Genomic DNA, 10,635 nt, shown 5'->3' on the forward strand with positions numbered 1-10,635 from the left:
GTTTTGTTTTTTAATCTATTTGACTTCTATGAGTCCTACATGTGAACAGCCACAAGATCTAATTACACAGGTTCAAACACTAATGCCTTACACTGGAAGAGCCTATTTCACTTCATTTGCTAGGCATTCATTCTAGATATTGTGGGTTTTCTTCTGTACTTGCTTCTCTTTCTGTAACAATCTGTGCCCTTCTCCCAGGACCTCTTTCTCACTGAGCCTACTCACTCTTACCTAAATTTTCATTTCCTGTTAATGCTGACTTTAACCAAGGTGATCTCAAAGTGTGATTCCAAGTCTAAAAACATAATTAACACTCAAAATTTTTTAGCTATACAAATTGTCAGGTCTTCCTACTTTTAACAAGTCACTTAGAATTCTGGTGGATCCTTGACATTTTTATTTTAACATGTTTTCCAGGTAATTGTGATGAAGCTAATGTTTTCTAACCTTACTTTAACCCATCAAAACCTACAATGACTTGAGTGGTAAAATATATTGTCATTAGAGCAAAAGTTCAGCTTTTTTCTCTTAAAGAACATTTCAAAGTAAAATTTTATTATCTATGCATCTTTTGATGTATATTTGGGTTGTTTCTATATTTTGTCTGCAATGAACAAAGGCATGCACGTATTTTAGCCTCACTTTTGTTGTTTAACAGAAGAGCAAAGACTGGATAGTTTTTAAGGAAATATTTTTATTAGGTCATGGTTCTGAAGTCTGAAGGTACAAGATTGAATAGACAAGTTTAGCTAGGGCCTTCTGCCACATCATTGAATCATATAAGCCAGACACAAAGCACTGATACACATGGTCTTACCTGTCTTTGGAACCTAAACAGAATCAAATTCAGAGAGACCTGTGGGATGAGGGTGCACAGCAGGCTAAGATGAGAAGGTGTTAACTGAACCTCAAAACTTCAATTACATATGCTATATGAGTTCTAGAATTCTATTTTTCAGCATGAGTTCCATGATTAACTATATGGTGTGTTAAAAAAATTTTAATTACTTTTCTGGGTCATAGGGCTTGAACTCGGCCTGGGCGTTGTCCCTGAACACTTCAGATAAAGGCTACCACCCTACCCTTTAGCCAAGCCCCATTTCCTGTTTTCTAGAGGTCAGTTGGAGATAATAATCTCATAGACTTTCATGCCTGGGCTGGCTTTGAACCTTGATTCTCAGATCTCAGCCTCCTGAGTAGTTAAGATTGTGGGCATGAGCCACCTATCTGGCTAAAATTTTTACTGAGAGGGTATACCTTATATTAAGTGTTCATATCCAAACAGGAGGAAAGAGGAAAGAAGTTTGGAGACAACAGATATTTATGGAAATGGTTGTAATAAAAACCCCATGGCTGTGTTATTATCATTAAACACGGGCAAATCACAACCATATTGGAATAAAGCAGTTGAAAAAGGAATGATAAGTTCAGAAGGATGGACTAAAGCATGAGGAATGCCATCATATGGCATATGGGATTATGTTTTGGATATTGTAAGAACCAGAAACCACTGGAGCCACATGATACGATTTGCCCAAATCACTGGGCAATTTAGCATTAGATAGTAGAATTTGAATCTTGATTGTCAAGCTCATGTGAGCCACATATGTGAACCCATTCAGACTCACTTCTTTGCAATCTCTGGAATGTTGCATTTGTTTGCAATGATTGAACCACCAGTCAGTGGGGATGTAGTGGTAGCATTTCTTTAAATTTTGCCACTTGCTACCTTAAGTAATGCAAAATTGAGTGCTATAAGAAATTCCAGAACTATGGGGATTGGGGGGGGAGGGAAATGGGGACCAAGACAGGTGGAGGGGAATCAATGTATGTGAATTAATGCACCTTCTATCTGGCAAATATCATGTAACCCTTCTATTAATTACAATAAAAATATATGAAAGAAAAGAAATTCCAGAACTAAGCCAAAGAATCCTGTCCTTGTACTTAGGGCAGGAACAATGTGGTGCAAATAGAGTCAAAGCCAAGAACTGGAGTGAATTAGCCATAGTGCCTGAGATGAGAAGGCAACAGCTACATTAAGTGTCCTGTAATGATATATCATAAGTGCATGCCTAGAGACATGTCAATATGCCAAACTGATTAGCTGGACCATGCCTGGGGAAACTTTTTAGATGCACAAACTGTGAGAAGTAGGGGCTGGAAAGGAAGGATAGAAGAACCAAGGAGCTGGATATTATAAAGCCTGAAGATTAAGCAAGCATTGGATAGTTTCCTGGGTATAGTTGAATTCTAACAAAAGGGTGGAGGAAACTGTCAAACATTTCTGGACTTGAGGCTGAAATCATTGTGCTGAAGTCTTAGTTGGTGAGTGATCCTGGGCCAGTAATTTAATTTCACTGACTATTGATGTGATCATCTGCAGAATCAAAATCATCTGAACAAATGACATTTAAAAGATCAGAGAGTGGGGCCAGGAGTTTGGCCTAGTGGTAGAGTGCTTGCCTAGCATGCATGAAGACCCGGGTTCGATTCCTCGGTATGATATACATAGCAAAAAGCCAGAGGTGTGCTGTGGCTCAAGTGGTAGAATTCTAGTCTTGAGAAAGCCCAAATACAATGCTCAGGCCCTGAGTTCAAGCCCCAGGACTGGCCAAAAAAATCAGAGTGTATGTGATTACCTTTATCCACTTCATCTTTCTCTACCCTCCTCTGTTGCAACTGTACTTTCCAAAGCATAGACACCAGAGAGACGTGGGAACAGGATTTGGAGGAGCAGCTTGATCCAGAGCTGGTCTGAATACAAGAGTAGTGGGGGGGGGGGAGTGAGAGGGTGGGGGCAGCTAGGGCTCCCTTAATTCCCTGCAGCCTTTCCTGTCAAATTTACTGTGTTCTTGCTATCCCCTAACAATTTGTTCCCCATTACTAACCCTAGGTTTTGTAACCGGATTCTAGTCTCACATTCCTTATAGAAATTGACTGGCTCTGTTTTACATTATTTCCTGCCAGGTTTATCAACGCTCATGTTTCCCCAAGTTCATTGGAAAGTTTGCTGGGAATGAAAAGTAGGTTGTGTTCTTTTATGGATAATTGGCCTTCTCTAGATTATTTGGTCCTCAGATGGTATTCAAACAAACACTCTTGTTTTTTCTTTTGAATTTGTATTAAATCGAAATTGAAAACTTTGTAATTAAATGGCAAAGCCACTGAGAGAATATACCTGGCCCTGGCTCAATTGTTTGGCCGTTCTGATAAATGTGGTGGGTCTGGCAGGGTTGCAGACTTCCAACAATGTTTGAATAAGATTGGAGATCAGTGGGTTATTTTTATTCTAAAATTAATTTAGTAATAAAATGATCGCTGCTTTTTAAATACTTAGAGTCATACCAAATAGTGGAAAGGAAGTCACCTCTGCATAAGGTATTTACAAAAAGTTAGAAGTATGTATACAGAAGCAACATAATTCTCCATTGTGTTTATGGAAAAACCTAGTATGTCTTCATTGTTTAGTGTGGACTAACGTCAAAAATTTCATTTCCCATAAAACTCACTGGCCCTTTTTATTTTTCCTTTTTAGGTTGGTGAAAAAACGTCTGTCTTGAGTACTAAGGTAAATCTGGCTTTTCTCGTTAATGTTGCAATTACCTGACTTCATGCACAGGTCATCTACACATCCTGTCAGCGTTTTTTAGTTTTAATGTATAACAAGAAGTTGACTGAAATATTCTGTTCAGATGATTGAGACCTGGCACAGAACATAGATATTTAGATTACCTATGTAATCTAAATAACAGAAAATTATTTTTATATTCCTAACTTCTGAAAGAGTGTTTTCCTGAAGCAAATCCTGGTACATACAATGCAGGAACTGCTTACAGGCCCCTGATGGTCTGATATGGTGAGCCATGAGTAAGATCCTGAAGTCACCAGGGAGGCTTGGAGAGTGGGCAAAGAATCTGGACAATGGCTTCCAGTACCACAGTGTTTTTTCCATTTTGAAAATATCACTTGGTTGGTCTGCATTTTGTATGTTCACCTGGAATGTTCATTGGAGAGTTAAAATGTTGTATTTTCAAAATCAACCTTAAATTACACACACTCACACACATGTGCTTGTATATATAGAGATAATTAGTCATATATATATATATGTATTTGAAAGGCGTATTTTTAGGGAAAGATACAGAATCTGGCTTAGAACAAAATTTACTACTTTATTGTCTCTGATAATAGGTATAAGCTATGTGTAAATACATTTCTTTGAAGGTACAGAGGATTGAACAGAGTGTGATTTGCTTGATAAGTAGGCAATCTTAGCATGAAGCCAAAGCTCCAGTTTATTTACTCGGGCGGGGAGGGGAAATTTCAAACAAGGTTTCTTCTTGTTGTTTTTGCTGTTTTGTCAGTTGTGGGGTCTGAGCCCTGTCCCTGACCTTTGTGCTCAAGGTTAGCACTCTACCACTCAAGCCACAGCTCCATTTCTGTGTTTTGAGTCGTTAATTGGACATAAGAATCTCACAGGGAATTTTCTCCTTGGGCTGGCTTCAAACTGCAATCCTCAAATCTCAGCCTCCTGAGTAGCAAGGGTCACAGGCATTAGCCACGGGTGCCCAGCTGGAAATAAAGTTTTGCTTTACGTGCAGGCCTTAACCAAGATGTGATCCATCTGTACTAGACTTCCTGTTGTAGTTATGAAAACAGGCATATACCATTATGCCCACCAATCCATGCTGAAACAGGAACACATCACCAAGTCCAGAGCTTCATGCTGAAAGAAATTAGTAATCTTTCTGCCCAAGCTGACCACAAATTGATTATCTTTCCACTCTCATCTTTCAAAAAGTTGCTAGTATTTCAGACATATGCCACCTGCATCTATATTACATCTAAGTACACACATGGACACACACACACACACACCCATGCACACACATATAAAACACATGTATGTATACTGACATACTGTTATTTCCAACGTTTTGCAGAGTAGTTAAAGAAGTCACATACACAATGTTCCACAACCAGTACAGACCAGAAATGGAATATGAACACATATGTCTGACTATAGAGACCTTAGATTGCTTTTATAGATTGCTTTTTAGCCTGTCTGTACTTTGAAGCTTTGATTTTTTTTTCTGTATGTCCTAACTTTATGTTTTCTTCAAAGTAAAGAATTATTCTAGTCGCTCAGCTGACATTTCATACTTTCTTTTAGAAAACAGCTTTCAATTTTTCAAGAGGAAAAGTTGATATTGATGCATACAAATTTATATGAGCTACATCAAGATAAATTATAGCTGATTAATTTCTTAAAGAAATATATATTTATATAAATGCTATAGTTTCAACAATAGCAATCTATACTGATAAACTGAAATAGATATTTCTCTTTTGATAGTTTTTTTTAAAGAAACACAATAGTTAAGCAATGGAAACAATCCAAATGTCCCACTACAGATGAATAGATACCAAAAAAATTGTGGTACAGCTATACAATGGAATTCTGCATAGCCAACAGACAAGATAAAATAATGGTATTCGCTGGGAAGTTGATGAAATTAGAGCAAATCATGCTGAGTGAGATAAGGCAAGACCAAAGGAACAAAATGCACATGGTCTCCTTAATATGTGGATATTAGATCCAAACATTGATGATACAATATTTGGGTACCCAAGGTTACTGACACAGTCTTGGAGATATAAACATAACTACATAGACATAAAAATCTATGATGGGGTACATACTCTATAGATATAATGTTTTATTACATACATTAATATGTGCCTATGACATACAAACCCTCAGCTTAATTTTAATTATGTCCTAAAGTCTATGTGCCAGTGATTGCATAAAGTGATTCCCTTCTTGGATACCTGTTTGTCAAACATGACATTTGAAATATGATGTAAAAATCAGTGTTAATAAAATCTTTCAATAAAAAAGAAACACAATGTCCTTCCATTTTTCCCAGAAATCTATAGTTTTTATTTTTTTTTTGCCAGTCCTGGGCCTTGAACTCGAGGCCTGAGTACTGTCCTTGGGCTTTCTCAAGGTTAGAGTACTACCATTTGAACTACAGCACCATTTCTGGCTTTTTTCTAAGTATGTGGTATCAAGGAATCATACCCGGGTCTTCCTTCATGCTAGGCAAGCACTCTACCACTAGGTCAAACTCCTGCCCCTTTTCTCAGAAGTCTAGTGCATCAGACGTAGATGTGATATATGTCAGGATAGATATATCTTCAATTTGAGAAATTTCAGTAAACAAATTCTTGTAGATAAAGTAAATCATCTCTTTCTACCTACCTATGACTTTTGATGACGTGTCAATATATGTAACTGGAAAAGTCAACAGTAGTAATGGTTATTAAAATTCACCAGATTTGACAGAGGATGTGAATGATACTCAAGACAGTATGACAGGTATTTGTTAAGCATGTCCTATGTCAAAATTGTGAAGAAACTAAAGAATGACCAAAATATTGTGGTTCAGTACTTCATAAAGTTTCAAAGTGAAATCAATATTAAACAAAATGGCATGAAGCATAAAATACAGCAAACCCATTGATTCTAAGGTTGGTTTGACCTCCAAAATTTATGTTATACCTTCACTTTACCTGAGTTACAACATGTTGGTTCTTATCCTGAATCTCTTACTGAGATCTGTGTAACCCCAGGAAAGCCATAGATTCAAAATAATCAGGAAATAAGGAATTTTAATATTATCTTCAAAAAGAATGTGAAGGATGGCCTAGGTGAATAGATCCCAGACTTGCTTGTTCTTTATTGTCACCTGGAAGACAGTCAATACATGATGATGGATTACCTTGACTTCTGAACAGAATTCTTACTATTTCTGAGGATTTGCTTTGTTGAAGCTGCCAGATATGACACTAGATATATGACACTATATAGCCTAGATGATTATGAAGATTTTTTAACTAAAATATTCTGTGCTACAAGATATTAGGCTATCTACAGAATGTATTGATGCCCCTATTTTGGTAACTTTTCTTCTATGGAATGACTTACTGTGAATGCTTTTGTTCTGATTGCCATATGATTTCAAGTATATTAAAAACTAGTCGGAATGCTATCATCAAATATATAATTCAACATATACATCCCTCAGATCCTTAAACTCACAATGTTTTAGGAAGCTATTTTGAAGGGAATCCAGCTGGAGTAGAATCAATATAAATTTGTAATTTAAATATTTTTTTTCAGTCTTGGGGCTTCAACTCTGGGTCTGGGCATTGTCCCTGAGCTCTTCAGCTCAAGGCTACCGCCATACCTCTTGAGCCACCATATCTAGCTAATAATTTAAAGATTCTTAATCCACAATCACTATGCCCAATATTCTGAAATGTCAAAAACTCAACATTAGTCAGCCCCAGAGAGTGGAAAATGATACAATTTAGAAGAAAGTTTCAGCCCATATAGGTGGCTCAGGCCAATGATTCTAGATACTAGCTGAGATCTGGAAGACAGTGGTTCAAAGCCAGCTGACAAGCCTGTGAAAAAAATAAAAACAGGACCGACATATGGGTCAAATGGCAGCATGTCAGCTGAACAATCTAAGCCAAGCAAGCCCTAGACTCAAACCCCAGTAGTACTAGCAGCAAAAAGTAAAAATGAAAATAAGGAAGTTTCCATGGTCCTTATGGAAAATTATTTTAATAATCCTTGAAAAGACATTTAGTGCTTCAAATAAATTTAATACACTAATAATATCTGGAAAAATAAACAAAATGAATACTTAGATTACAAATACACAATTTACCTAAACCCTATCTACATAGGGTATAGGATTTCCCTAGTAAGGTCTAGATAAAAGGAATTATAAATGAATAATAAAAAAGACTATATCACATTAAATTGATATTGATATCAGGCAAAGTACCCTGTATTTGAGGTCACAATTTCAATTTGTAAAATTATTAATACTGTATACTTTAAACTTTGACTTTACCTTGAGGAAATACATGTGAGCCTGAGTATTTATTTATTATATGCTGTCATACTTTTTGACTAGCCTTCAAATGAAATTAACTTACTGAGAATACAGCACTGGCATTATTTTAAATTGCTTTCGGCTTCAATAAAGTCATTGTCTTTCCTTCTTCCTTCAAACTAAACTTTCATCTCTCTTTTCACTTATCCATTACATGATACAAAGATTTCACAAAAGAATAAAAATTCAAGAAAGACTGTAATCTAAGTATTTTGTTTGTAGAACTGCAATGATATCCAGGTTTATTTTTGTGTGCTATTTAGAACAGCATGGACATATGATATCCTTTTTTTGCTTTGGGATGTAGAATTACCTTATGAACTGGCTAATGTAAATTAGAATAAATGAAAACCTTCCAAACAGGATAAATCTAAATAGAAAAGATTTCAAAATGGTGAATATCAGGATTGCCAAGGATATTCAAGATTATTGTAGCCAAATCTCCACAAGGTTCATAAAGACTGATTATTTTTCTAAAGCTATCATTACACATTTTACCGGCTTTAATTTGTCTCACAAGTGAGCCTAGCAATGAGTCATAACTATAGTGTTTTAAATTGTACTAACCAAAAGACAGATCATATAGCTTTAATCAACATCAGAGCAACATCATTTTGAAACAATTTAATGATTATATGTTGTATCACCATGAAACGCTAGCATCTTGAATAGAACACATTAAATAATATCATTTCAAATTATATAAAAGAAAAACCAAAAATAAAATAAGTTTGTCATCTTTCTGTTACTGTGACAAAAACTCTTGAGATAACTTATAAGGAGGAAAGGTTAATTTTTATTTGTAGGCTCATGTTTGTGGCTACTTGTTTCATTGTTTCTGGGCCATCAAGGAGAGACGGAAGTATGTGGAAAAGGAAAGCACCTCAACTCATAATGGCTAGGAGTAGGAGAAAGTTCATTTTTATACTAAAGCCAAATCCCACAAGCCCATTAGTTGACTAACCTACAGACATAGTCTTGTCCTCATATTACAATCACTTTCTAAAAGTCACCACCTTTGGATATTGTTGTGTTGACAAAACATTAATGATCCAAACCACAATACAGCAACAGATGACTCTCTATAGCATATTTTAGTAGCCATGACTATTTACCTTTAGATTCCTTGTGTATTTTGTTTCTTGTGGTTGAGTTTTTTTATTCTCTTCAAGAGAGAATTTTCACTTTTCTAAAATGTTACTCTTTGTGTGTGCGTGTACACACACATGGTTTTGGCACCAGCACTAGAAACTTGAAATAAAGACTTCATATGCTTGCTTGGCTTCTGCACTCGAGGATGGTGCTTTACCACATGAGCCAATTCTATACTTTCAGCTTTTTGCTGATTAATTGGGGATAGGTCACATAGAAACTTGATTTTTCAGACCTCAGTTTTCTGAATAGCAAAATTTACAGGTCTGAGCCACAGGAACCTGGCTAACATGTATTATTTTTGAAGGTTCTATATAATCCCATGTTTTAAGACACTGCTTTAAGTTATGTTATTGGAGTATCCCATGTGATAACCACTTTGGGGGCTAGAAATGCAAAAATAGAATTTCCTATATTTTTCCAGTTACAAAAGAAACTTGATCCAAACTCATAAAATGTACAGAGAATGTAGGGGATCTAACACTATAATAATATATTTCAATATACATCCTGAAAGGTTTAGGTAAAACTATCAATAAAATATTAATAAGAGCAAGGAAAATTCTCACAGAAAATAACTTTGAAGGGCACACAGAACATTTCAGCCACAAACATTTCAGTTTTTTTCAACAAGAATGAAAAATTAAGCTTGCCAAATATTATGCAAGCAGCTAGCAAGGCTCAACAGATACTAAAACATATGGTTTTAACATGCAGGTTTTCTTCTGTAAGTCAATTTTTATAAGTGAATAATGAAAATAATTATAAAAATATACATTAAATATTGAAAAGTATATTTCAAAATTGCAAATGGATGTCAAAGTGCTTTCCTAAATTTTAAGGAATAATAGATATTAATATAACACAAATTTTCCTATAAAATAAGAAAAACAAACAAAAAATTATTTCAAAATTTCAGAGCATAACTGAACAATAAAGTGTTCATAAGGTAAAGGACTATTCAGTTACACTCATGAAATGTAAATGGAAAATCTTAAGAAAAAGGAAGATCAACATCACTAAATACATTCTGAAATGAATCATCATAAGGTTGAGTTTATATACAGAAATGTATTTAGTACTAAAGGTTTCTGTTTCTGTTGAAATATGAGGATAGTAGGAAGTGGTATTTGGGGGAGATTAGTTCATTAAGATCAATTGTACTCTAGTGAACGGAACTGGAGCCACTATAAAAAGAATTGGAGACAGCTCTTACAGTTCCTGCGATGTAATAGCAGAATGTGGGGAGTCTGCAATCTAAATGGTGTCCTTATTGGAATCACAAGACATCCTGAACTCAGACTTTCAATCTAAACAAGTATGAGGAGTAACTCTACTTTGTTATAGTAGCCTGTAATGATTCAGACCAGGGAAAGAATATTTAGAAATGTTAATTTTCTGTTTTAATTTCATCTTATTTTATTAAAACTCTTAATTCAAGCTGGGTGCTGGTGGCTCAAGCCTGTAATCCTAGATACTTAGGAGGTTGAGATCTGAGAATTGCAGT

Source organism: Megascapheus bottae, chromosome 12 (assembly GCF_031878675.1).
Source record: "Megascapheus bottae isolate mThoBot1 chromosome 12, mThoBot2.hap1, whole genome shotgun sequence".
Taxonomy (NCBI): Eukaryota; Metazoa; Chordata; class Mammalia; order Rodentia; family Geomyidae; genus Megascapheus; species Megascapheus bottae.